The 22,157-nt window shown below is 41.0% G+C and overlaps 1 long non-coding RNA gene across 2 annotated transcripts in view; it reads right to left on the bottom strand.

The window, feature by feature from the left end:
- Positions 1-22,157, bottom strand: part of LOC144819291 (uncharacterized) — a 102,267-nt gene that overhangs the window by 69,681 nt on the left and 10,429 nt on the right. For both annotated transcript variants that reach the window (XR_013607267.1, XR_013607266.1), the window contains exon 2: positions 7,051-7,178. This is a non-coding gene — a long non-coding RNA (uncharacterized LOC144819291). The remainder of the gene's footprint in view (positions 1-7,050; positions 7,179-22,157) is intronic.

Consider the following 22,157-nt stretch of genomic DNA (forward strand, 5'->3'; position numbering starts at 1 on the left):
CAGTAGATTAAATAAAACAATACAAAAAATGTTCATAGCGTAAAATATAAAATTTATATTTCCACTCCAACAAGTGGTACAGTAGGGAAAATGTTGGATAACGGGTAAATAAAAATAACTATTCCTACTCCAGCGAGTGGAACAGTAGGGAAAGCATTGGATAGTGGGAGGGTAAACTGCACTATTCCCACTCCAGTGAGTGCATCAGTAGGGAAAGCATTGGATAGTGGGAGGGTAAAAATTACCATTCCCACTACAGTGAGTGCAACAGTAGGGAAAGTGTTTGATAGTGGGAGGGTAAAATTTATTATTCCCACTCGTGAGTGCAAAAGTAGGCAAAGCGTTGGATAGCAGGAGGGTAACATTTACTATTCCCACTCCGGTGAGTGCAACAGTAGGGAAAGTGTTGGATAGCGGGAGGGTAAAAATTACTATTCCCACTCCAGGGAGTGTGACAGTAGGGAAAGCGTTGGATAACCAGAGGGTAAAAATTACTATTCCCACTCCAGTGAGTGCAACAGTAGGGAAAGCGTTGGATAGCGGGAGGGTCAAAATTACTATTCCCACTCCAGGGAGTGCATCAGTAGGGAAAGCATTGGATAGGGGAAGGGTAAAAATAACTATTCCCACTCCAGTGAGTGCAACAGTAAGGAAAGTGTTGGATAGTGTAGGGGAATATTTTAATATACCCACTCCTTAAATATAATTAATATTAATTAATAATTAATTATTTTGTAAAAATTAATTTATCTCCCACCTTTTTCCCCTATAAACATCACCTATAATATTGTAACATATTAATAAATTACCATAATTAGCAATTAATTAATTAATGATTTACAATTAACCTTCTAAATAATTAACATTCGTTATGTTATGTTATGTTATGTTAAGGCCGTACTTTTAGAGCACACGGCTACCCCAGGGGGTGTCCCGGCGCTTTGGCAAAGAGGCCTGAAATCCAAAAACACAAAGGCAGAAACGCTACAGTCACAGTGATTACACGGAAAAGAGCATGGTCTTCAGCTCTTTCCTGAAAGCTAGGAGGCTATTAGCTTTGTGGAGGGAGAGAGGGAGCTCATTCCAAAGGCACGCTGCCATATATTGGAAGGACCGTCCTCCCATCCGAACTCGTTTGACAGTGGGCACCTCCATTTTAGCCAAATCGGCTGACCGCAACATCCTCCGTGGCACATAGAAAGCAGTACGCTTTCTAATGTAGTTAGGACCAACATAGTGAAGGGCTTTGAACGCCAGCGTGAGAATTTTAAACCTGATTCTTTTAGAAATAGGTAGCCAATGCAACCTATTTAAAAGCAGAGAAGCACTGGCTCTCCTTGGCAGGCCAAATATGGCTCTGGCCGCCGAGTTTTGGACAATTTGCAGTCTAGCCAGAAGATACTTGGGCAGACCTGCAAAAAGTGCGTTCGCGTAATCTAACCGTGACCCCACTAGCGCCTGGACTACAGTCTTTCGATATTGCAGGGAAAGCAGTGGAAGAAATTTCCTCAGCATTTTAAGAATGCCGAAGCATTTCCCTGCTAGCCCCATAATATGGGGTCGGAAAGATAGGTCGTCATCAAATACCACTCCAAGATTTTTCACTTGGGAGGATGACTTCTCAGGAGGGAACATGTCCTGGGGCCACCACGACTTCCAGCTCGGATCGGGGGCACAGCCAAAGAAAAGCAGCTCAGACTTATACGAGTTGCATTTCAGGCTGTGCCGCTGAAACCACGCAAAGACTGCACTCAGACAGTCTTTGATCCTGTCACCGTCAAAGACCTCTCCTTTGCTGCACGTAAACAAGAGCTGGGTGTCATCAGCGTATGAGATGACCCGGGCCCCATAAGCCTCCGCTACCATCGCCAGAGGGGCCATATAGATGTTAAAAATGGTGGGGCTCAGGATGGACCCTTGAGGAACCCCGACCTCTAGCGATGGCATTTCAGCGGAGAACGGTGGAGCCCAGATCACCTGTCGGCGGCCCGATAGGAAGGATTGAAACCAATCCAACACCGTCCCCCGCAGTCCGATCTCCCTGAGTCTTAAAAGGAGACCAGCATGAGGGACGGTGTCGAAAGCCGCCGACAAGTCCAGCATGACTAACATCGCCTTTCCCCCTCGATCGAGCGTCTCCCTGATGGCGTCGGTCACCTCCACAAGGGCTGTCTCCGTGCTATAATTAGCACGGAAACCCGATTGAGAATCATGGAGAATGTTGTTATTCTCAATAAAGGTGGTAAGTGTATACTGAACATGCTTCTCAACCACCTTCGCCAGAGCAGGGAGGAGGGAGATTGGTCTGTAGTTAGCCAGCATTCGTACATATCTACTTAATTACTAATTCATAAAAATATCACACAATTAACATAATTGTTAATTGATTATTATTAATCAATGCATAATTAATTATTAATGGATTAATTAACTTAATTAACAATAGACATTATTAAATATTAAATGATTAAGTAATAAAATAATAAATTAATTTATTTCAATTAAATTACTTCCCCCCTATCACCCTATAAACACACAACCCGCTACAGAATTAAATTATGCAATTTTTTTTAACATATAAATATTTAATTCTAAATAATGCAAAAAATATATATTATAATTACATTTTTACCAACTATTTTCCCTAGAAACATCACCTACAATATTGTAACATATTAATAAATTAACATAATTAATTATCAATCATTAACTAATGATTTACAATTAAAAATATAAATAATTAACATACTTTCAAATTAATTGCTAATATTTAATATCTACTTAATTACCAATTAATAAAGAATATTACACGATTAACATAATAACTAATTTATGATTATTAATCCAATTTATAATTAATTATTAATAAATTAGTTAAGGTAATTAACAATAGAAATTATTAAATATTAAATTATTCAGTAAAAGTAAAATACATAAATTTATTTCAATTAAATTACTTCCCATCCTATCTCCCTATAAACCCACAACCCGCTACAGAATTAAATTACGCAAAAAAGTTAACATATAAATAATTAATTCTAAATAATGCTAAACATATACATTATAATTAAATTACTTCCCACACTATTCCCCTATAAACCCACAACCAGCTACGGAATTAAATTACATAAAATTAATTAACATAAAATTCATTATTTTTACAACATTCAAACATACATTTAAAAAAATATACATACTTTTAACACATATACTAACTCTTAAAACACAAAAGAAATCGATATTACTAACTTTGATATTGTGGAATTCGATATTTCTTACCTGCATTTCGATATTCGCCACCACTATATTTTTACAATTCTATATTCTGTCCATTCAAAATAAAAAACTTGATATTCTGTCCAGTCGATATTATTTTTTCCGATATTCTGACTAGTTACCATATGGAATCAATGAAAGGGAATGCTACTTTTTTCTTCATTTCAAGATGGATCTCTTCAAGGTCATCTTCACTTGCAGCCTAAATTACAATGCATGCATCAAAGAGGTGGAAGGTTTTCCTTCTCTGGCTTGTTAGTTTGAAAACAATGCACCAATTTGTAATCATTGCTGTAGGAAATTGGGCTGAAGGGGTTTAAACTATACTCAAGCAGCAACCTCAAACTCTACTCAAGCTGCAACCACAATTTTAGTTAGGGTGAAACGCAAGCAAACCCCAAATGAACCTGTGCTCAACCCTCCGGTAGCTTGGCACAAAAGCACTCAAGCCTAACTTAGAACTAAAAGGCAATCTGTAAAGTATTTATGTAGCACTCCAAACAGTGATAAAGTAAAAGCACAACACAAGAAAAATTGAGTAAAAAGTAATACCTTATTTAAAACCGGTCGTATGCAATTTGTAAAACCGGTGGTATGCAATTTTAAACACTTAAGTAAAACTAGTGCTTTAAAGCCCCCTGTGGTTTTCTGATTGCACAGGACTAGGACAAAGTCACAAGTGCAGTCTGACTGAGATGAAGCATGGGCTGGATACAGGGACAAAGTTTGGCTTGCTGAACAAAGAACCTTAATCCTGGTTGAGTAGCGTTTTGAGATCCGGTGTTGAGGATGCGACGCTCAGCATCGGTACCTAGAAGTTACGAGGAGAATTCCTGCGCTGAGGAGATACCATGGAGCGGCGTTTCTGAAGAGCTGCGGGATCCTTTGTCAGAGATGCATTGTCCAGCAGCAGCTCGTATGTAGGGCTGCAAGGAAATGCATTACACTGCGTTGGTTCTGCTCAAAAGACTACAAAGTTACCCTCTTACAGCCAAAAGGGACTGGGTAAGTCAATAAACTAAAAGAAATAAGTGATTCCCTTTTTGTGCTCTTTCTCACTTAACTCATTTACTGAACCAATTTTATACCCAAGGAGATATTAAACAATTAATTTATGCGCAAAACCTAAATAAGCCATGAATGACACATTTTTTCTCTTTAAAAGATTGTTTTCTGTAGATTGAATCTATATGAAGATTACAATTGGAAAATGTACTATTCCCACTCCAGTCAGTGGAACAGTAGGGAAAGTTTCAGATAACGGAGGGGTAAAAATTACTATTCCCACTTCAGTGAGTGTAACAATCTTTAAACGTAAACCTACCACTCCAGTTAGTGCAATAGTAGGAAAAGTGTTGGATAGCGGAGGAGTAAAAATGACTATTCCCACTCCAGTGAGTGTTAAAGTAGGGAAAGTGTAGGATAGCGGAAGGGTAAAAATTACTATTCCCACACCAATGAGTGCAACAGTAGGGAAAGTATTGGATAGCAGTGGGGTACAAATTACTATTCCCAGTGAGTGCAAAACTAGGATAATTATTGGATAGCGGTGGGATAACATTTACAATTCCCAATCCAGTCAGTGCAACAGTAGGGAAAGTTTTGGATTGTGGAGGGGTAACAATTAATATTCTCAATCCTGTGAGTTCATAATTAAAAACAAAGTTTTACCAACAAAAATATTTAAAAAAACAAAGGGGCCTATTAGGATGGTGGGTGTACTTTTGTCTGACTGCCCGCCACCCTAATGGTGCTAGGACCGGCTGCCAGTGGTGCGGCGGTCCCACACCAGCGAATAGGATGCCACCGCCATGGTGACGGTGGCATCCCCCATCCACAACATTGTACTCAGCACTGCCCGCAACAATGCTGTGGCTACACATTGTGCATTTGCATGCACAACGTGGCAGGCACCGCACGGTGCCTGTCTTGTTGTGCATGCAAATGCAGAGGGGTACCATAGGTACCCTACATGTCCCCCCCCCCACCGCCCCAACATCCTGGGACCCACAACGGGCCCCCAACTACGAAAAACATATGCCTTTCCATGGCTGCATCCCACATGCATTGTAATATGGATGAGGTGTCTTGCAGACACCGCCACCATATTCAACCCTATTCCGCCCGGTCCACTTGTCGACCAAGAGGAAAAGCGGCGGATGGTTTTTCTATCCGCCGCGGTACACTCCACCGCCATAATCAGGCGAGGGGTAAATTGCATGCGGGTGGTGATTAATGGCGTGCGGATCGCCACCGCCATATGGGCGGCGGTAATCCGCCCGTCATTATGAAAGACCCGTAAATATTTCAAAACTATATTAGTATGTTAAAAATTCAAATACAAATGTATTTAATATTACAAATTTCAAAAACATATTATAATGTTAAATGCATATGCCAAATACCTACACATATTTTATAAAATAAAATTAAAAAACATAATAATTTTCAAACAAATAAATATTTTTAATTAGAAATTATTTAGAAACACAAACATAAATTATTACATACATTTACTTTTATTATTTCCTACCCTATAACACCACACAATTTACCACTCACTTCTACTTACAAATAAATAAATATTATTTATTTAAAAACAAATTACAACTAATAAAAATGTATAAACTTCCCACACTTTACCCCTATAACCCCCACACACCACAGCTACAATTAAACTGTGAAAAAAATTAATTATGCAAATAAAACTTCTTTTCAATTAAAAAGTAATAGAATTTAACAACTAATTATAAAGTAAATACAATTAATTTGTCCCTGACCTTTACCCCTATAAAAGTAAAACCCCCACACAAAAATATAAACAATTACCATCATTAAATATCAATTAATTAATTAATTAATTTTAATAATCAACTAATTATTAATTAATTAAACATAAGTTACTTCTCACCCTTTACCCCTATAAACCACTACAACCCACACCTAAAATTACTTCACAATTTCCATATTTATTATTTATTGAATGAATGAATTAATATTAATTAAGATCGAATTATTAATTAATTAAACATACATTAATTCCCACCCTTTACCCCATAAAACCCACAACCCTCACCTAAAATTAATTACACAATTTCCATAGATAATTTACAATCAATTAATTAATATGAATTAGGAAATAATTATTAATTAAGTAAACATAAATTACTTTCCACCCTTTACCCTTATAAACTTCACAACCTGCACATGAAATTAATTAAACAATTTCCATAATTAATTTTCAATTAATTAATTAATATAAATTTACAACTAAGTAATAAATAATCAAAAATACATTACTTTCCACCCTTTACCCCTATAAACTCCACAGCCCACACCTAAAAAGAATTACACGATTACCATAATTTATTATCAATTAATTAATTAAAATTAATTTAAAACCAATTAAAAATCATTACAAATAAATTATTTCCCACAGTAAACACTATAAAATCTCAATTGAATAAATATTAATAAATACAAAATATTCCTTAATTTATTATAATTAAATTTCTTCCCACCCTATTCCCCTATAAACCCACAACCCGCTACAGAACTAAAAAAGGCCAAATTTAATTTACAAACAAAATTGATAACTGCTAAAAATGTAACACATATATTAAAAACCATAAACAATACTTATACAAAAAAATACATCACATACTTTTTTTATATAAACTAAAATAGATAACACTAAAAAGTCGATATTTAAAACAACTATATTTCTGCAAACCATATTATTAACTTCTATATTTAAAAAAGGATATTTCTTACCTTAAATTCTATATTCTTGACCACGATATTCTAGCTGTCAATTTTGCTGTGTCACGATATTTCCAACTCGATATTTGTCTACGTCGACATTTCCAACTGGCTATTCTGTCTGAATACTGTAGTTCGCACTGTGAAAAATGAGCAGAAACTGGGTTAGCTGAGGATAATGGCTAAACATAAAAGCATTTATATAAGCGTTCCCAATGAATTTTACTCACCCTGCCAATTGGGATATATTCTTTAGTTTTCCATAAGTTAATCAACAATGAGCCATCTGAATTAATCAATCAAGGACTCTGGACTAGGGTAGAGAAAATGAATTGCAACCAACCATTACTAAGTAAACATAAATAATAGAAAAAGGAAACAGCCGGCAGCAGCACCTGGTCCTTTACCTTTGAGTAACAGAGTATCACTGGAATGCCTCGCATCAATGTGGGCGTTCCAATCAACAAGTTAAGTAGGTTACGTGAGGTCGTGTCAGATCTTTGCTACAAGAGAGCACCCTGAGCCCCATGCCAGGGTGAGTTGACGCATGACTGTTGACAGTAGTGGGTTACCACCAGTGAAACCTTCAGCTTGTGATGTCTAATAGGATCACTGGACAGTTTTGTATATGTCATAAATACAAATTGTCTTTTGATTTGAGCACCTTGAGCAGCAGCGCTAAAAGTTAGGTCTTGAAATAGCCACAACACCTCTTCTGAGGGTCATTGGCTGAAACATGTTGACCATTTTTTACACTCAAAGCTGACTTAATCACTCCCCACAGTGCCCTGTTTTTTATCCTGGCCCAGGGATGCACTAATAAAGATATCTGCAAGCCCTGTAGCATGCCCCCTCCCCCTGCTGCGAGCTGCGAAGGAAAAAACTAAAATGGCAATGAAAACATTTCATTGACATTTTATTTTTCGATGTGCCACTTGCAGCAGCCCCGAGCCCAGAGACATGCGGGGCATGTCCTCTTTTACTGATTGGCAACTGAGGACAGGAGTAGTGGCTTCCTGGATACGCCAAAGTGCGCATATCACTTTGTCCAGCTGCTCTTGCGACGGCCAAAGTGACATGCGGACTTTGAAGCTTACCATCTAGCTGTCTTAGTCAGCTGCCTGGATGGAGACGAAACATAGGACTACAGGGCCTGAAGGAGCATCCACCCAATCCTGGCGCTGCTCTCACCGCATGAGAGCAGCGCCAGGATTGGTTAAGGGAGTTGGCTGGGCCCATGCTAGAACAAGAAGAAGATCGGGACCGGCAAGGACGTGCAGCCTTGTAATTGACTTTTTTTGATTGTATTTTGTTTTCTGTCCTGTTATTTACTGTTCTTTTTCCGGGGCCACGTTATGCCTCATGTATGTGCTTTTTTATTTTAAGTTACTTGGTAACAGTCCTTGCCAGGGGCAGTTTGCCCTCCCAACACTCCCCAGAGCTGGCAGCCGCCAGTGATTGTCAATAACCTGGTTGCTGCAAGGTACATTCTCACAGCATTCGATAACATACTACACTATAGTTGTTCTATTCGTGTAAATTACAGACCCCAGAATGTGGTTTAGCCTGCACATAATTGAATTCCTGTATGGTGTACTCTTATCGATCTGCCACTGTTTATTAGCTTTCAGTTCATTGGTAGTGTTCTATTGTCTCTGTTATTAGCATCAAACACGCTAGCACTGGTAGCACAGTGGACTATTTAAAGCAAGTTGAACTTGTTGTCAACATTTCCTTCTATGTTTTATATATATGTCTACGGGTGCATTAACCCTTTACCTCTTGAACTAGGATCACTTAAAATTCTTAAGATTGAAATATAAAACGTGCCATGATGAAGAAACATTTTGGACTGTAACTACATGGAAACTGGGAACAGGGCCCATGGCTCAACAGACTACATTAGCAGAGTTAATGTGTACCCTAAAGGAAACGGAGCCAAAATATGATGTGTTATAAGTGGTGAACTTTTAAGCATACACAGTAAAATAGCGCAGATACTTTTAACAAAGGGCCTGTACTCTTGTTTCATCTTTAAGACATTATACATGTCTTAATTTTGTGAACAAAACCAGTAAATGCAACAAAGGATTATTATGATGGCAAAGTAAAACAAGCAAATAAACATAAGCAATTAGCTAAGGCATCCCAACAACAAGCACTTCCTAAATAAAAATTAAAAAGTCAGTACATAAAATATCACACACTGTCTTTAATTTAAAAACTACTTAATTCTGAATATGCAGTCTAACTAAAGGTCTTCATGATGCTAAACTATCAAACTCTAGCAAGAACACTAATGTAACCATCCTCCAAATACAGTGGTCTTAATTAGCTGCATATTTCAGCAATCAGAAACCATGAAAAACACATGAAAGCCAGTTGCAAAAAGGGACTAACCCCAAGCCCACTCTCTGTACGTACTCCTTATTGTACTTTTGAAGAATTGATGACATGATGTTGCACCAAGGTAAAAACATTTGTGGCCAGATCTAAAACAAGCAAAGGCAAAGCCAATATGTCTGGCTTGCACTGTGTAAAGAGCCCTATGGAAAGTTACGCTGCTAGGACTGAAGAAACTCCATCTGCTTTTGACAGATCTGGGCTGGCTGTGTGCAGTGTGGAACTACTTGCTGCATCAAAATGATAATGTAAAATCAATGGCACAGTGCTATCATCCATCAAATGCTGAGGCCCTATATTGATTACAATACTGTTCCCAGCAGAAAGATCAATCTGCCTGTAGCCAGACACTAAAAACTATCGCACTGTTGAACAAACAGTGGGTCATATGTACTAAGACTTTGCCCTTGTGCAAAGTCGTGCAAAGTGATGCAAACCAGTGCAAAGTCATGGGAGGATTTTTTGGAGCAAATTGTGATTTTTCCTGCTTTGTATCACTTTGTGTCAAGTGGTTGTTACATGGGTGTGAAATGGGTGGATCACGGAAAAAACTCATAGTTTTTAATGAAACGGCTGATCTACTAAGATACTCAGACCAAGCTCTGGGTCAAACAATAACACATCCTTGAAGCATAGGGCACATTTCACTTCTGCATTAATTTGAAGACACATATTTATTTCTCCTTTTTGCACACACCACTGTACAGCCCACACCTATTGTGTGGAATTTATTAGAAGTTGGTTAGACATGTGAATTTATAGAGGAAGGGTATGCTTCCTGTACAAATCCTATGCTGGACGTCACCCACACTTATTGGTGCAAACCTGTATGTGGACCAGTGCAGGGAATGAGAGCAGAAGTAGGCCATTTGTAATAAATATGGCTCACAACACAGTGCAGAAATTTTAGTTGCTGAACGGCGTTGCTCCAAAAATTAATACAGCTGCCCAGAGATGTTAACAAATTGCAGCAAAGACAAATACCTCTACAGGCCCAAAATTCATCAAGAGGCAAAAGTAAACAAAAATCCTGTGAATCCTTGGGGCCTCATTTAGATGGTTTTGTTAAAATAAGCACAAAATGCATTTGCACAGATTTTACCATCAGCGCTGACTTAGGAGATGCGCTTAAATTCCGCTTTGGTGCAGTTCTGTCACTATGCGCAACCAGGAAAACGAGAAAAAGTGCAAAAATACTGTTTTCATGAGTTATTTGCCACTTGTAACACAAAACTGTAAATCTGGTAGAAGGACGACAGTCACCGCAAATTCAATTTGCACCAGTGTTTTACTCTCTAGTTTCCAACCATAACCTCTTTCAGTACTGAACATACTTCATAACTGCACAGAAAGCATTGGAAGGACATGCTAGACAACATCGTGTAATTTGGAGATTTAAAAAAATCACTTAAAAGTTGTTGGGACTTCAGTCTCAGTAATATTCTAAACGCTAGCGCCGGGATTTATTGTGTAACAAAGTAACCCATTGCCCTAACCTATTGAATGTCATTATGCTGCTGATTCCTAGCTAGCAAGTGTCTTTCTGTTGCAATTTCATTCAACAAATTATTCCATCTGGAACTACCTCTGTCCTTCCATTCAGTATAAACTTCTCTGCCGGTATGTAGTGGGCACTTTTTTTTTCACTAACAGTTAAAAATGCTGCTATCACTCTCTTTCATTAGGCCTGCGTAATTGGATGTCTGGTTCCTCAATTTCCGCGGCAGCGAGTGATATTGATGAGATACTAATAACATACTATGATCCAATTTTGCTTCAAGCAATATTTTCTCCTGAAACTTTTGAAGATTTTCAGCTTTATGAACCATTAGGAAGATGTGTTCTGTGGATCCTGATTCTTAATCAAAGCGACTAGCGCTGATGTAAAACCAGGACACACTTGTCATTCATTTTCAATACGTTTCAATTATTCCCAGGAAGGTTTTTTTTCTTGAGTTTCTTCTACTTTTACCAGAGAATTCAGAGATTTTTTTTAGTAACATTAAAGCCTGTAAATTCAGAATATGCATTAATATTTTTAGTCCCCATAGGTGCCAATTTAGATGCCATTAACGTATAGTTATCTGCTTATAGCATTTTCCACAAGACACAATCTTTTCACTGGAAATCATGCTTTTTCTATTTTAGTTTTTTGTAATTTAATACAATAATACGTTATCTCACATTATCTTGGTATTGGCCATAGCTCAAGGTATTAACAGATTGCAATGGGAGTGGTGTGGCGCAGCTGCCAGAGTGGCTGACTCCGAAGCAGAGGGTTCAAGGTTCGAATTCTGGCACCCGCGGCAGCTCAGCTGAGAATCATGCGACTCTGGGCAATAACTCCCTGATGACCCCCAGCGCCTTGAAACCTTAAGGGGTGATACGTTCCCTCTTGGCAAAATGGATTACTTACTTACAGTGCCATGTGTTGTAGGCGTTATGGACGGATAATTGTCCATCTCATTATTATGTGTACAGGGCAAAAATGACATTGCATATTGAGTGGACAAAAACTACTGGCAGTTTTCAATGTCCAGCAAACATGTCAGCACATGGCTATTAGCTCCTATCCCTCTAATTTTATTTCCAGGAAGAGATGTCACATGATGGAAACTCTGATGACATTACAATAATTCATTTCATTTGATAACTTTATTTCGGTCATAGACCATAAAAGTGCAGATAAAATACATACATGATAAAATGAATAAATAGTTAAGAACATTGAGTTAAAAAATTATTAAACAGTAAGTTATCAAAAAAGAAAGAGGTAGAGATCAACTGAGTTTATCACAGTTAATCAGGGTAGACCTTCTGCACCACATACCATGTAGGAAGCGGGAAACCGAGAACAAAATAAGGGGGGAGGTGTCATGTTTTAAGATTCTGCAGGCTTGTGCACATTGTTTTAGTCCCAAATTTCTGCACAGCGGTGCCAACCAGAATCTCCGTATTTTACTATATGCTGGGCAGAAGAACAAAACATGGACAATGTCTTCTTTACTGCTTTTACAAGCTGGGCAGATTCCATCTTCTCGTCCGGCCCATGTACAAGTCAATGCCCCAATAGGCAGACAGCCATGTCTGCATGTACAATTTTCTTGCTAGTGAAGGCTGTATTAGGTCCAAAAATTCCTCCCTCTTGGGTGCGAGTTTTACCTGGAGAAATTCTATAGTCAGCTTGCCCATGGTTGTCGAGCTGTATAGCAAACTTAGGTTGTAATGTCTCAAAGAGGCCAACAGCTCTTTTCTCTGTACCGCTGGGCAGCTCACCTCCGGGGGTCTCCCATAATTGGGGCAGGCCAATGTTGTATGCAAGGGCTTTAATGTGTAGTAACCAAGGTGTATTCTTGCTCTTCAACCGCTCCCAAACTACAGAAAATTCGGCTCTATAATCCACTATCTCAGGTACTGTCCAGAGCCTTCTCCAATACAGGAGAGTTCGAGCGGCTATCAGTTCTGTAATGGGCTCTAGACCTATATCTAATCTCAGGGGTACGAGCGGGGTACTCTGGGGAAGACCCACCAAGTTCCTCATGAAGGCCTGCTCCACCTTGAGGAGGCTTTGCGTGTTCGTATAACCCCAGAGTTCTGCGGCATACATCACAGTTGGCCTAGCTTGGGCATCATAGATCTCAAGGGGAGGGGCAACTGGCTTGAATTGGGTTGTTTTTTGAAACTTGCCTATACCCCCTACGATCTGCGAAAGCCTCAGGGTGGATTTAGATACCTGTGGACCCCAACCAAAATCTTCAGTCAGGGTGACGCCCAGGTAAACAAAGGTTCTCACCCGTTCAAGTGGGGTACCATTTAGCACGGGGCCCGGGCGGGTGCGCCTCGGGGGACCGAAGATCATGAACTTGGTCTTCTCCAAGTTTATTTCCAGGCCCCTAGAGGCGCAAAAAGAAACAAACCTGTCCAGAACACGCTGGATGCCCGTTGATGTTCGCGACAACAACAGAGTGTCGTCTGCGAACATCAGAGCGGGCACCCGACCAGTGGCCAACCACGGGGCATCACTATCCCTAACACTAGCTAATTCCCCCACCAAGCCATTGATGTAAAGACGGAAGAGTTTAGGGGCCAGGGCGCAGCCCTATTGTACACCTCTAGTTAAGGGGAAATGGGCTGATATTTTCCGTTCTTCCCACACCTCACCTGGGCATAGTTCCCTGCATGGAAGCGCTTCAGGACATCTAGTAGATAGGGCGGGAGGCCAAGTTCTTTCAAGACCCTCCATAGACTATCCCTGGGCACAAGGTCAAAAGCGGCCCGCAGGTCTACGAAGACAAGGTAGAGGCTGCCACCCTCTACTTTTACTGTCTTCCAGAAGAGGACCTGCAGCCTAAAAATTTGGTCCAGGGTTGAGATTCCAGATCTAAAACCGGCCTGGAGGGTGGTTAATATTTCAAACTCCTCCATACAATAATTGACATCACTGAAATTCAATTGTAAGGAAACAACATAGGCAAAAACCCTTTTTAGTAGTCCCATATATTAGAGTGCTCACCTGATATCTAAGGGAATATTACTCTTTTCTATGTGTATTGATACAAATAATATGTTAGTCTGAAGTAGATATAGTGCCACAAGACACACCGTACGGTAAACCTAAACTATTAAAAACAGTCATTATTTAATAGTTCTCCTCGTGTGAACCACAACAGGAAATGTATTGAAAAATCATAGGTAGAGGACATGAAGAAATTTAGGAAAACAATAATAGTTATGTCAACAAGAATTAATTGATATAAACCATATATTGAGTCAACAATATTATTCAGTTAAATAATTCCTTAGTGTTAATATATTTTAATGTATGATCATTTGCAAGGCACTATCACTTGAGCAAAGCAATGAGATACAGTTTAGATGCAAGCCCATCAATTATCATGTATTCACAATAATTAAACATAGTAACAACTTGCTTAAAAATGTATCTGGGTTTTTGTTCATTTTATATTTATTTAGAAGAGGGCACATTGGACTTCTGAATGTACTTCTTTTACAAAAGGTAAAGTGTACTGTCCAGGAAGTTGCCGAAAGGAACCAGTGGTCCCAAAGACATCCTTTATATTCTGTTCCTTCAGTGGCAACTGGTGTCCTTTGAAAGGGATGGGGCAAAATTCTTGCCCAGATTGTAGTGAAGCGAGCAAGCATAACATCTTCTAGGGAGGGTTCAGAAACAGCATTACCTCACAAGGAAATTTTGAAAAACATGTATCCAAATAATGCTTTTTTACAAAGCCCTAACTGTTATGGCTTGTGTTAATTAGTTCTATTGAATGTTTTTCAACTTCTACTTCCAGAAAGGGTAGTTGCTGCAAGGGAGCTCGCCGACCGGGGGCTGTTTCTGCTACATAACAAATCTTCTGAAAATACCCTTCTTGTCCACCTGTCTTTTGTAAGACTGGCGACGATCCGGATCCAAAACCACTTAGAAGGAGTGTGAAGAAGCATCTACCAAGGAGGACTCTTGGCAAGTCGTCCTCCTTCGTGAAGCCTGGCCCCTGAGTCCTTCCAGAACCATTGCTGTGCCAAGGTATTTGTTACAGAGGCAAGTTGCGCTGCAAACATGCAAGGTAGCATATAAAAAAAACCCGCTCGCCCGACCCGCTCGCTCTTTTTACGGCCGAGCAATAACATCTCTAGTACGGGCTTCGGGTGCATGCTATTGAACACCAGGTCAGCCTGCAAACATGCGCAGGACATCTATGAGCTTCTCGATATAGATAAACCACTATGCCTCATGCTTACTGAGACATGGTGGGGTGACTCTTCTAATCCGGACGTCGTTTTGGCAATCCCGCCTGACTACAACATCTTCAGAAAGGATAGAGCCAAGGGAAGGGGAGGTGGAGTAGCGCTAGTGGTCCGGAAAGGAACCCCCTGCGAGATCCTGCCAGCTATTGACATCCGAGGCTCGGAGACCCTAGCCTTCTCTATCACTCTTTCGCCCCACCAATCCTTCAAGGGACTGCTCGTATATAGGCCACCTGGTACTCCCGGCACCTTCTTTGAAGATCTGGATATGGTGCTGGTGGAGCTGGCCCTGAAAGCCGAACATTTCATCGTGGCTGGCGATTTCAACTTCCGGATGGATGATTCATCCGACCCGGCTGCCGCCAAACTCTCGGAGGCGCTGACCCCGTTGGGGCTCCTCCCCTACTTTCAGGAGCCTACGCATGAGAAGGGGCACACCCTTGACCAGGTCTTCTCGTCTGTCCCTCTCGAGGGTATAGAGATTACTCCTGTCCTATGGTCTGACCACTTTCTTGCCAAATTTGTGATCAAGGGCATAGTTAAATCAGTGCCTATCCCGGCATATCAACAGGGTCGTGTCCATAGGGCTTTCCATCGAGTAACTCCGGAGATGCTGGCCCAGGCAGCTGAGGCCCACCCCTGCTCTCTTTCAGGTGATCTAGACAGGGATCTGCCGACCATGCAAGACTGGTTATTGGACAGGCTAAACGATCTTGCCCCGGAAGTAACATCTCGCCCGACACCGAAACGGGTCTCTGCGCCTTGGTTTACCGCTGCACTGTCGGCTACGCGGCAGCAGTGCAAGGTAGCCGAAAGAGCCTGGCGGGCACAATATGACACTGTTGCCAAGTTGACATACAAAACGGTGGTTAAGGCTTATCACCGGGACATCCGCCTGGAAAAAAAGGCTTTTCTAGCCAGGAGAATTGATGCTGCTTCCAACTCCTGCAAGGAGATTTTCTCCATTGTGAGAGAATTCACCTCACCTTGGTCTAACACCTCGGACCAAAAACCATCTGGTACCTGGGCCACGGACCTTGCTGACTTCTTTACTAGCAAGATCCAACGCATTCAGGAGTCATTCCTGGTACCAGCGTCTGCGGGCCACACTGAACCCGACTTCACCACACTGCCACAGGCCGGGCCAGGGGCGACGTTGAGTGTGTTTCCTCCAATTTCTGCTCCGGACTCCCTGGCTCTCATGGGCAATTTAAAATCGGGTTCTCCCCTTGACCCTTGCCCTGCTAAATTTTTAGCGAAAGTCGCGGAGGTGATCAACCCGCTGGCTAATCCACTCTTAAATCTTTCGCTGAGGCTCGGTGTGGTCCCGCAAACCTGGAAGCAGGCGATGGTGATTCCCTTGCTCAAAAAACCTGGTCTAGACCCGAAGGCCCCGGTTAATTATAGGCCCATCTCTCTGCTGCCGGCCCTCACGAAGATTCTGGAAAAGCACGTCCATGGCGTGCTCTCCAACTTTCTGGAATCTAATGAGATCCTGCACGCTACCCAATCGGGCTTTCGTCCCCATCTCAGTACTGAGACAGCGCTCCTGGAGGTCTCGGAAACCATTAAAGGGGTTCTGGACTCTGGGGGCAAAGTCATGCTGGTGATGTTAGACCTGTCGGCGGCGTTCGACACCGTTCCCCATGATGGTCTTCTCGCGAGACTTTTCGAGATAGGCTTACGGGGGACGGTGTTCGACTGGTTTTCCTCTTTCCTAGCCGGCCGCCGGCAATCGATCTGGGCCCCGCCTGATTCCGCCGTGATGCCGCCTCTGGGAGTCGGGGTCCCTCAGGGCTCTATTTTGAGCCCGACCCTCTTTAACATCATTATGACCCCATTGGCGGCGTTGGCGGAGTCGCATGGTGCCCAGATCGTATCCTACGCGGACGACACCCAGCTCCTCTTCTCTTGTAAGAGAGGAGGTGACTTTGATGGGGAGAGTATTCGGAATTGCCTTGGGGCTGTTTTTCATTGGTTCCATCTAAACAGCCTTAAGTGCAATTCCGACAAGTCCGAAGTACTTTTCTTTGGGTGCGATACAGAGCCTGATTGGCAGACCTGGTGGCCACTGGATATGTTCCCTCCGTCTTGCTCCTCTCAGGTTGCTAAGAATCTGGGGGTGAAGATGGATAACAGGCTTACCTTGAAATCCCAGATCCTGGGGGTGTCGGGCATTTGCTTTGGCATCCTTAGGATGTTGCGGAGGTTCCTTCCTCTGTTATCCGTGGAACATAGGACGCTGACAGTTCAGGCTCTGATTGGGTCCAGGTTGGATTATTCCAACGTTCTTTACCTGGGCCTTCCAGAGTACTTGCTGCAGCGGCTTCAAGTGGTACAGAACGCCGCTGCCAGGGCAATCTTTGGCCTTAGTAGGCGCTCCAGGGCCTCGGGCTTGCTGGCAACTTTACATTGGCTTCCTATCCGCAAGAGGATCGCCTTTAAGGCGCTGACCTTGGCCTACAAAGCTCTTCACAAGGAGGGAGCCAAGTACCTCCAAAAGAGGCTGGTCTTTTATCATCCGGCCAGGTCTCTGAGGTCGGAAGCCCTGCACCTTGCTGTTGTCCCCCGGGTAAAGAAAGCGCGCCTCGGAGGCCGCTCTTTTGGATTGCTGGCATCTCAGCTATGGAATTCTTTACCACTGGCCCTGCGGGGAGCCACTAGCCTACTGGCTTTTAGGAAAGGCCTTAAAACTTGGCTGTTCACTCAGTAGCCGGTCTTCCGTGAATTCTTTGGCCCACTTTTCTGTTAGTTTTTATCTGGTGTTATGTTAGTATGTTGCAGTTTTGTCTTTTCTCCATTAAAGCGCCGGGACACTCTTTTTGAGTAGCCGTGCGCTATAGAAATAAACAATTAACATAACACATAACAATTAAAGAGAAACGCCTCCATATCAATTAATCGGCGGTTTCTCGGTGCGTGACCTCACCGTTTGATGCACAAGAGCGCTGTCTAGAGGGCCTGTTCCATCCACCAATGTGTGCAGCTGTCACAGTTCCAGTGACGTAGATGCTGGTTACACCTCAGCTGGGGGGCACGTCGGGCAGACGCATTCCACCCGTATCCTAGCAAATGTCAATGCTTGCCGATCATCGCCGTCAGTTTGCCAGGAATACGCACAGCTCAGCATTGCGTGTGAAGATTATGCGCACGTCTTGAGCTGCATTCTGTGCTTGGTCTGTGCATTGTCTGCCAGCAATACACGCTGACAGGCACAGCTTTGCTATACAACATTTCCAGTGTGTGATTAAAGCCGTAGGTAGAAACAGTGCACAGCCTGCCAGTGACATCGCTGACAGGCACAACTTAGATTCAGAATAAAGTGCACTCTTATTTTTTTGCACTTTGGTCCAATTTCAGCACGCCATGGTGACACACACACCTTGTGTTTTCTTCTGTTTCTAGATCACTTGTTCATTTTTTTTTTTCTTGTTACAACTTCTTTTAATTCTTCTCAACTTTGCAGCTAAAAGCACGTATTGCATCTCTCCTATATACCATTTTGGTGCAAAAGCCGCCAGAAATTACAATTTTCAGCTTATCTAACCCAGTGATAGGCACAACTTTTCTTCTATCTTCCAATTTACTTTTGGTAACCATCTCCCATGTATGTAACAGTATGACTTCCTACAACATCGCTGTGCCTCCTACATTTTTGGAACATCCAGGCCAACCTTGCATGGGTTGAGAGGCATGGAGAAAGGCCTTCATCACCTATTTAGACGCAATTGGTGGTGATGAATATATATCCAAAAAGAACAAACTAAATACAAATCCCCCGGTAACCAGGTTTCTGATAGGGCGCTCAACCGTATATAAGGGTAATCTAACAGTTTCTCTAGTAGGATGAAGTGTTTCAAAAAGGGTGAAAAAGAGGCCGGTTACCAGAAGACCCCACTAAGCCCACATAGTAGGCACTACACAATTATACAAATCTTTTCTCCCTGAGCACTAACTGTAAATTTGATTCCAATATATGTTAAAGTAAGTTAAACATTCAAATTATTCAAAATAGATACAGCTAAACAACGGTCCACATAACAAATAATATTGTGCTGATAACTCAATTCAATAGAGTGTCCTTCTTCAGATTGTCAGTCGTAGGTTTTTATTCTGTCATAATTGTAGAAATATGCATCATCCTACTCGAGAAATTGTTACATTACACTTATATATGGTTGAGCGCCCTATCAGAAACCTGGTTACCAGGGGATTCGTATTTAGTTTGATTCCATACAGGTGTGGGCAGCCACTGGGGTCATAATGAAAAGGGACAAAGAGCTCAGGAATTATTCAGTAACTTGAATGCTGGTTCTTCAATATGTACAGCTGTCGGAATGAGTAAGAACCCTAAACAAGAAGGCTTGAGAGCCAAGTTTATTAAATTGGAATGCTTAAAGGAAGCGGAACTTAATAAATGGTGGGATGCCGCTACTGTAGAACAATATCTAGCATTAAACAGGATACCGAGAGGACTGAGGTCACAGATAGTACCAACGTACGAAGAGTTGGGACCTGATCTTTTAGATACATGGGAGAAAGATTTGACAAATAGCTCAAGAAACTTGATTAACATCTTAATAGAGAATGCAGAAAGGAAAATTACCGAATTACTTATAGAGATTCAGACTTGTGGGGATGAGATTAAACAGTTGAATTTACCAGAAGCTACAGTTAAAAATTATACCATATTGGATGAGATATTAACTAATTTACAAGCAGACATCAAGAGGAGGAAGGCTAGAAAACTGAAACGTGATGAAAATGATTATAGAGCCGGACGTATATTTACATTTGCACGCCGATTTGATTATTTGATGAATAAGGACCAGACTCCTAAGAAGAAGGGTGATATCTCTAGTGTGAGTGATGCACATTCCACCTCAAGTAATATCTCCAGTAGTGAGAATGAGGATTCGTGTGATTCACAAATAGTTACATCAGGTGAGAATAATTTTTTACAGGAAGTTCGAAGGATAAGAATTGGCAATCGAGAAGCAGGGGTGAAATTTCGAGAATCAGTTGGACAAAGACCAGAAGAGGAACAAGAGGAAAAGAAAGGACCAAAAATAAGACAAGGAATAAGAACCCGATCGTGGAAGAAATGAATGCATCCTTAGTCATTACTAAAGAGATATAGAATATTAACCTTTCCTCACTTAACCTGTCTACAGATATGATTTCACTTTTGAAGAAAGGCTTGAGTTTTTGCCCATTGACAAGGATAGATTGGTATTTAACTAAAGTTGATCTTTACAGATTTGTTAAAAATAAAGAAATACTTTGCATATCAACCATATACTCCTAGACCTATTTTTAATAAAACAGAGTTGAGTAACCTTACAATACAAGAAATACATGACACTAGATTACTGTTGTCATTAACAGAAAGTGAGGAGGATCCGGTAACAATGTCCCAATTACTTGACGATTTGGAGATTAATCAGAGTTACAGTGATGGTAGTGGACTCAAAATCAAGTCACGTTGGCCTCCTCAATTGGCCTCTGGTAATTTGATAGATGCTTTTTATAAGGCGGTTCATTTGGATATTGACAGGTTAATTGACATGGAAAAGGGAGAGAAGAGATTTAAGAAGAAAGGTAATTTAACGAGGAAAGAAAGGGAAGCACTAAAAACTTTGACACATAAACCAGATGTGATCATAAGAATGGCAGACAAGGATGGAAACATCGTCGTGATGAGTAAGTCTGATTACAATCAGAAAGTCTTTTCTCAACTTAATGATGATAAGTATTATGAAAGAGTGACAGTGAACCCCCTAAAGGGAGTTACGAGTAAGATCAATTGTAAACTTAAAGTGTGGTATGATCAAACGTTACTTGACCGTGATGAATACATGTATCTAAATGTTGAACATCCCCGATCTCCTTGTTTATATTGTTTACCAAAAATACATAAAAATAAACAAAGGCCACCCGGGAGACCTATTATTTTGGAGATTGGGGGACCAATGGAGAAGATTTCACAGTTTATTTACATTTACTTAAGACCGCACATACAGAATTTGCCCTCTCATTTAGAGGACACTAAGCATGTTCTGAACCTAATGAATGACATTGTATGGGAGCCAGGGATGATACTAGCTACACTAGATGTAGTATCATTGTATACTAATATTGAACATCAATTGGAATTGCATGCAATGCAAACCTTTTTCAATAAGAGACCAGCAGAACTTTACGATCATACTAATATATTACTTGAAATGACGAGTTTGGTATTAGAAAATAATATCTTCCTATTTGATGATAAATGGTACAAACAAAAGCTTGGTACTGCGATGGGTTCCAGATTCGCTCTGTCTTTTGCCAACCTCTTTATGGGGTGGTTTGAGGCGGAGTGGATCTGGGGCACAAGAGGCAGTAAATGGATAGATCATATCTATTATTGGGGCAGTTCATAGATGATTGCCTCATTATTTGGATAGGTACATAAGACGAGATAAAGGGATTCTTTGAGTACTTGAATACTAATGATGTAAATATTCGATTTACTACTGTACATGATTGCAATCACCTCATCTTTTTAGACAATGAACTGGGGAGAAGGGCAAGTTGTGTAATAGAATGTTCCGCAAGGAGACTGGTTCTAATGCACTATTACCTGCGGGAAGCTGTCACCCCAGAAGCCAAATAAATGCAATTCCGTACGGGGAAATGATAAGAGCACGAAGAAATTGCTCAGAACAACATGTTTTTGTGCATCAAGATTTAGAGCCATAGGTAAAAATTAGAAGGTTATTAATCAATCTAAATGAAGGGCATACAGGTTGCAGAGTGAAGAGACCTTGAAAACTAAAACTAGATCCCCGAGGATAGGAGATAACCAAGAGAGAGTTAGAATGGATACTAATTATGGAGAAGGGAGCAACAAATTATATGGATTGCTCTCTAAATACTTGCACCTGTTGAGAAGCGATACGGATATC

Source organism: Lissotriton helveticus, chromosome 2_1, assembly GCF_964261635.1.
Source record: "Lissotriton helveticus chromosome 2_1, aLisHel1.1, whole genome shotgun sequence".
In the NCBI taxonomy this organism is placed as follows: Eukaryota; Metazoa; Chordata; class Amphibia; order Caudata; family Salamandridae; genus Lissotriton; species Lissotriton helveticus.